This window comes from Oryctolagus cuniculus, chromosome Y (genome assembly GCF_051225735.1).
Source record: "Oryctolagus cuniculus isolate XC-2025 breed Fujian yellow rabbit chromosome Y, ASM5122573v1, whole genome shotgun sequence".
Lineage (NCBI taxonomy): Eukaryota > Metazoa > Chordata > Mammalia > Lagomorpha > Leporidae > Oryctolagus > Oryctolagus cuniculus.
The window spans coordinates 15,888,206-15,895,915 of NC_142889.1; the positions used below are offsets into that span (position 1 = coordinate 15,888,206).

General features: G+C 34.2%; 1 pseudogene; it reads right to left on the minus strand.

Moving 5' to 3' along the window:
- Nucleotides 1-5,133: 5,133 nt before the first annotated feature.
- LOC149119283 (putative vomeronasal receptor-like protein 4) lies at nucleotides 5,134-6,041 on the minus strand (annotated as a pseudogene).
- Nucleotides 6,042-7,710: the final 1,669 nt, after the last annotated feature.

Consider the following 7,710-nt stretch of genomic DNA (forward strand, 5'->3'; position numbering starts at 1 on the left):
TTAGCCAAGTAAGCCACAGCACCAGCCACAATTGCCTTTCAAATAAATAATAAATAATAATAAAATGTTTTCTTAGAAAATTGGTAGTTAGGGGCTGCCACTGTGGCATATCAGTTTAAAGCCCTGGCCTGAAGCACCGGCATCTCATATGGGCACAAGTTCTATTCCCTGCTGCTCCTCTTCCCATCCAGCTCTCTGCTATGGCCTGGGAAAGCAGTAAAAGATGGTCCAAGTCCTTGGGTCCCTGTACCTATGTGGGAGACCCAGAAGAAGCTCCTGGCTTCTGGCTCCTGGCTCCTGGCTTCAGATCAGCTCAGCTCCAGCTGTTGTGGCCATCTGTGGAAGACCTCTCTCTCTGTCTCTACCTCTCGCTGTAACTCTGTCTTTCAAATAAATAAAATAAATATTTTTTTAAAAAATGGTACTTAATAGTTGCCTAACAATAAATCATTTATTTGATTGAATCTTATGATATTGCCACATAAATATCCTTTAACTTCTTTAGTCATAAATGTACATCCCTGATTAAAATTTTATGTTTTCCCATTCTACTCTGATTTTAATGACAACATCTCTAATCTAATTTGTATTTCCAATATGATCCTGAGTAAAGCCTTCCCTTTCCCTAGGCCTTGGTTTCATAATGTATAAAATGAACTCACTCAAATTGAGCACGGAAATGTTCAGTAGGGAGACCCATGGGTCTGTCAGTCCATTGGAATGTGCTAAATTGGAATGAATGTATGGTCAAAACAACTCTGTGAAAGCCAGTTTCTAATTTGACCATCCATCACATCCATCATGAATATCTTTTTTGAAGATATAATCTTCAAAGCACTAATATTTAAGAAAATCTCTGCCAAGTCACAGTCTATCTGATCCAGAGAGAACACAACAGAAATTTCAGTGACAACTCACAACAAGGAGTGTATACTTTGTAAAATATTTTGGTAGGATCTTCATAAAAATGTATGACTGCAGCTGCCACAAAAACTCTGATATGCAAAGGAATCTGTTTTCCACATAGCCCTAAATTACATATCCAGACTGTCAAATTGTGAGCAAAATGAAATTAACACTTTTATAAAAGAAAATTATGTTTCAGTCAAAAAAGGCATAAACTTTCCTTATGAAAAATTTATATTTAAAAAGTTTATTTCCTTATGAAAAGTATAATTACTTTTAAAAACATTTTGTTAAATACCCTACAAATGCCCAGAGGGTTAATGAAAGCAGGAGAAAGATGTATGATTGTCTAGTTTATACTGTGCCCCACTAAACTATACAAGTGCTACCTCTTAATCAAAATGTAAAAAGTAAATTATGTAATATAAAGATTTTTAAGCATTAAATAGGGAATAAGGTATCAAGACATTGAGGAGATGATGATATAAATATGGAATTAAAAATTATGAAAAAATTTAAATAATAGTTTTGAAGAGACAGGAATCAATGAACATCAAGAGAAGGCAAATTAAGTTATCTAGATGTGTTACATGTTTTACTTATGTTATTTAGTAAAACACATAGCAAATGAAAAAATAAACAGGCAAGCTATTTGCAGTACACCATCAATTGTACTAACACATGCATCATGGGATACCCATTATGAGTGGAGAAGGAGAGGTAGAATATTTAGAAAATTATGGCTAAAAATATCCAAATATGGCAAAACACAGTTATCTGCCCATGTAAGATAATCAGTGAAGTCTAAGAGAATGGATCATAAAAATGTGCACTAAGAAACATTCTACTAGAGTTAATGTACAAATAAGAATGCACAATCCTAAAAGGAACAAAGAAGTGCCTTTCGATTCACCAAACACCTTCAAAGAGGATAACAGCTGATTTTTTGTACAAAACAATATCAGTCAGAAGTTAGTGGGTGGCACATTTAAGTCACTGAAAGGGAAACAACCACAGCTATCAGATATGAATTCTGTATTAGATAATGTGACAATTGAAATTGTGTTCCTAGAACGGCCATCAATAAGTGAGAAAAGAAGTTTCTTAGGCTAAAATGAAGGACATTATGCACTAACTAAAACCCATATGAATAAATCAACATCATAGATATTGGTAACAACATAGATATATGTAACAGTCATGCTTTTTTCTTTATGTGTTTACTTATTTTTTCTATGTCAAAGTCCAATGCAAAAAAAAAGTAATTATAAAGCCATGTTGAGGAGTACAGAATGTTTATGACCTAGTGGTGTTAAAGCTGTATTAGTGGACACATATTTAGTAATGGGACCCGAAGCTTTTGTATGTGGGAAGATTTTTAGTGAATATTTTATTTTTACTTTAATGACTGTCCACAGTTCATTTCTTGATATACAGGAGTAATTTGAAATGTTCACAATCCACTGGAATTAAAAAGCAAATTTATTTGATGAAACACTAATTTGAAATCCATGTGTAACTTTTTCATAATATGTGTTTTCCACAAAACATTAAAGATGACCTTCTAAGTAAACTCATTTAATTTCTTCAGTTATCATTCATAATATCTGCCTCTAAGTCACTTATTTTGTAGTAGTCCATGGAAATAGGTTTTCTGGGTACTTTGAGTTGAAAATAATTGGTATTTTAATATAGAGGAAGGAATTAATACAAAATTAAGTTATGTTTGAAGATGGTATGAACAAAATTAAATTGATGAATCAGAAGGGTTAATACTCAGAACATATAATATTAGGCACTACTATAAGCCACAAAATATTTATGGGCTTAATAGTTCAAAGCTCCAAATTAATTACACAGATTCAATAAAAAAGAAAAAAATATGCTTTCAAATATATCAAGAGAGAAAAATCAACACAGAAATCAGCCATTTTCACTGATTCATTAAAATCTATCTGTATATAAATAACAATGAATGCACTACATGCATATAAATAATGTTAAGTAATTTATTTTAAAGTTTGACTAATTAAGCATACAAAAAAATGGACAACATTATGACAAGGAAGCAAATGATAAAGTTCCTTTTCGGAATTCAGATATAAGTGTTTAAATAAAAATATATATATATTATAAAAATCTGTCACTTTTTCTCTCACAACAGAAATCCAGCATATCATAATTTCTTGGCACTCTAATGACAGTAGTAACCATCAAGTAAAATGTAGCAAGCAATTTGTACCTACATGTACATTTCATTAAGATTATTTAAGCTAGGTCCGGCGCCGTGTCTCACTTGGTTAATCCTCCACCTGCAGTGCTAGCATCCCATATGGGTGCCAGGTTCTAGTCCCAGTTGCTCCTCTTCCAGGCCAGCTCTCTGCTGTGGCCTGGGAGGGCAGTGGAGGATGGTCCAAGTGCTTGGGTCCCTGCACCCCACATGGGAGACCAGAAGGAAGCACCTGGCTCCTGGCTTTGGATCAGCATAGCTCCTGCCATTGCAGCCATTTGGGGGATTAACCAATGGAAGGAAGACCTTTCTCTCTGTCTCTGTCTCTCTCACTGTCTAACTCTATCTGTCAAATAAAAAAAAAAGAAAAAGAAATATTAACTCACAATTTAAATAGACTATCCAGAGGATTATTTTTGTAGAGTTGTGAAAGTGCCAATGAGGAAAAATGATGATTGAAGATAAAATCCTGAAATTGGACAATTAGTTCTTGCCAATATTAGGTTAACGCTATAGCAAAACAGTAATTGAGAACATTGTAAGGAAATGTAATAACTCATAAAAATTGTCAAAATATTGTCAGTTTTCTAGTATTAAATTAAGCTTAAATTAAATTTTAATATTAAAGTAATCATATTCTACCCATTATCATTAACTTACAGTAATCTGGGGAAGAGGAGTATGTTCCAAATAAAATGAAAAAGGGATTTCTCATGAAACATGATTGTCTACTACAGAAAATCTATGTGAAACATTATCTTGTATACTGTAAATAATTGTGCTTTGGGGGAAACTGTTATATGTCCAACAACTTATAGTGCAGAAAGTTAAAATAATCAAATGCTGTAAGATTCACCAAAATGTCTAATAAAGTTGGAAGAAATATTTGAGAACCCCCCAAACTAGGAAAGCAAACCAAATAAATTTTCCATGGAAGGAACAAAACTAAGAAACAGATTCTTTATTCATAAAGGACTTATGAAGATGAGAAATCTTTTTGGGTGTTCAGATTGGAGGGGCAAAAACAATAAAAGAAAACTAACTGCAAACATTCCAAGGTGATTTCTCACTATATGAGAAATAATCTTAATTACTTTTTCACACAGAAATAACCTACCAAAATAAAATTTCACATTACATAAGCTTTAGACAGGGGGATTATCTTTAAAACATGTAATTCAATACAATGCAGATGGGAGAATCACAAAATACATGAAAATAACAAGGACCCAAATGAATAAAAAGGTATATTTGGGAAACAGCAAGTAAATTGAGTCTACTTTATATAAAATGTATGTCAAACATTAGACTGAGCCAAAGAAAAAACTACTGAGCATAGTTAGTAGAAGTACAATAAAAAGAGAAAATCAATAGAAGTTAAAAATATAAACCTACATATACAAAGGTTAGAATGAAAAGGAATTAAATAATCTAATTGTGTGGATTATACAAAAGAAATCAAAGAAACTAGTCTAAGAATTACTTAGTGTTCAGGTATCCAAAATTGACAAGAAGACACAAATCAGTGAATTCAGAAAAGTGGTAACATCAAAGAAAAGACTTAAATGAGAAAAGGATGATAATCTGTGAAGACATGAGAAAAATCTCCATAGTTTATATGTGTGAAAGCAGAAATAACTATTAACAGATCATTGAGAAATTGTCAGTAAAACTAGAATTGGATGCTTAGTTAATATGCTTTCAACAAACAGTAATATGCAGATTACCTTCTGAAGTAAGATCTAAGGATTAGGTAGCAAAAGCTGCTTCATAGATGCCAAGTCTAAAGGAAAAAAAATCCTACATTAAGTTTGGAAAGTTTAAGAAGTAATTTCAATACATGGAGACCATTGAACTAAGGGAGGCATTGTCAAAGTAAAAAAAAAGGTTACAAGTAAAAAGACAAGTAAAATTCTACACATTTAAATTAAAATTAAAATTCCCTAATTTTTTGAATATTTAACAGAGTTAGAATTCAGTTTTTCAGATTTGTTTCATCAACTTGTTAAAATTGTCATATCAATCACATTTTTCAGAGTACCAATTATTCTTTTACCAGAACTAAAAAATATCAAAGGACTGGCCATGGCATACACATTTCCCACAAGTCTCTGGACATCCAGGACAACTGGATCATATTTCCACAATACAGTTGAGAAAGATGACATTGTGATATCCACAGAGTACATAATCACAAAGAAACTCACCAGGAGCAGGACAGTATGAGTGGCCCTTTTTGCTGGGGAGGTTCTTGGGGTAACGCTTATGCTGTGAAGGTACTCATACCTCCTCTGATGATTAGATAAGAAAATCATCATGTATGCACTGGAGAGTAGCATGATACCTACAAAGAAGATGTTCTGGGACAATGCAAGTGTGAAAAATATTTCCATGATGATAGAATTCATTAAGGAAAGTGAGCAGTACTTATTGACATTGAGTAGTTTGGTCATGTTGGAATGAGCTACAGTGTAGATGATCATGTTACTATTGAAAGAAAGGTTGAGGGACCAAAAACAGAAGAAAGCCTGAGTAATATAATTTGTGAGTCCATGTTTAAATCTTGACATGTAGAAGGTGCTGGGCTGATGGTGATGACTTGGATGATGCTCAAGAGGGACGTAGTACTGATGGAGAGACCCCTCATCACTCTGATCATATAGAGCAAAACCTTACATTTTAAGTCATTTAGAAAATTCAGTGACTCGAACATATCTGCAGATAAAATTTCCAGTGTTGTGAGTAGCATCATTATATGGACAAATGCCAAGTGACACGTGGTCACATCAGTGGGCTTAGGTCTATGATCTTGGTGGATTGTCAAGATGTGGAAGAGAAAGAGAAAGGTGTTGGCTAAGATTCCAATGGCAGCTTGAAAAACATACATATTTTTTAATGATAGCATAAGTGGAAACTTTTTTTCATATGAACAGCATTACAGGAAACATTTTAGATACCTGTAAAACAAAAACAGATCTTATGTCAGCAGTGTTCTTTCTTCTGTCATAAAAGTTATCACAAATATGATTTTTATTTTACCCACTTATTTTTAAGGAACCCCAAATATTTTGTACGGATTTTTGGTAGTAAGATTTCTGCATTCTCTGTAACAAATGAAATTTTTCACTACATCCATATTCTGAACCCTTTAAAGATTCCTATATTTGTGAATTTCAAACATTTTTGCAGCAAGATAAACTTAATTGCATTTTTCTGTAAATGTTTTTAAATACTCTACACACATATGTCTGGTATGAAATGGCTCAATCTCATAAATGAATGGAAGAAGTAGAAAAATTCCTCTACAACCACATGACATGCATGAATTAATGAGAGGCACATAGCAGAGTTGGTAAAGTCATTGTTGAATTTGCTTCAAAGGCTTAATCAACTAGAGCAAAAGAACTATGTATCATAAATGAATAATTGTTCCATAAACGTGTATCTGGCTGGTGCCGTGGCTCACCAGGCTAATCCTCTGCCTTGCGGCACCGGCACACCGGGTTCTAGTCCCGGTCAGGGTGCTGGATTCTGTCCCGGTTGCCCCTCTTCCAGGCCAGCTCTCTGCTATGGCCAGGGAGTGCAGTGGAGGATGGCCCAAGTGCTTGGGTCCTGCACCCCATGGGAGACCAGGAGAAGCACCTGGCTCCTGCCTTTGGATCAGCGCAGTGCACTGGCCGCATCGCGCCGGCCACAGCGGCCATTGGAGGGTGAAGCAACAGCAAAAGGAAGACCTTTCTCGCTGTCTCTCTCTCTTACTGTCCACTCTGCCTGTCAAAAATGAAAACAAACAAATAAACAAACAAAAAAATGTGTATCTGTACCCATGGAACCAGAAAAAGTACCAGGACCATATTGACTAGAAGATTAACCATCTCCACATTTCAAGGATCATAATCAATTCAATTATATATTTAAGCAGTGTATGATATTGGTCCCAGTACTTCTTCCATTCATTTATGAGATTGAGCCATTTCGCACCAGACATATGTGTGTAGAGTATTTAAAAGTATTTATTTTGGTATATATACATATATATATATATATATGAAATTATAGTGTCCTCATACGTTATGAGATGTTTGGTGAAAGAGATAACATAATTACATGAAAGCAAGTAGATAAGGATTTCAATATTTTCTTCTCCTGCCACAGTGATATTTGGCTGATTATCCCTGCCTCATTTCTCTCATTTGGTAAATGCCCACCATGCACTGAAACAGATTTGCTCTATACTCAATTGTTATTTGTTTCTAATGAGGCTCTTGTTAACAACATACAGTCTGGTGAGAAAAAAAAAAAAAAACATGGCTCTTGTGGATGAGCAATAATATATGAAATATAATCATTAAGATGATTTCTTTTTTTTAACTTTTATTTAATGAATATAAATTTCCAAAGTACGGCTTATGGATTACAATGGCTTCCCCCCCATAACGTCCCTCCCACCCGCAGCCCTCCCCTTTCCCATTCCCTCTCCCCTTCCATTCACATGAGGATTCATTTTCAATTCTCTTTATATACAGAAGATCAGTTTAGCATACATTAAGTAAAGATTTCAACAGTTTGCTCCC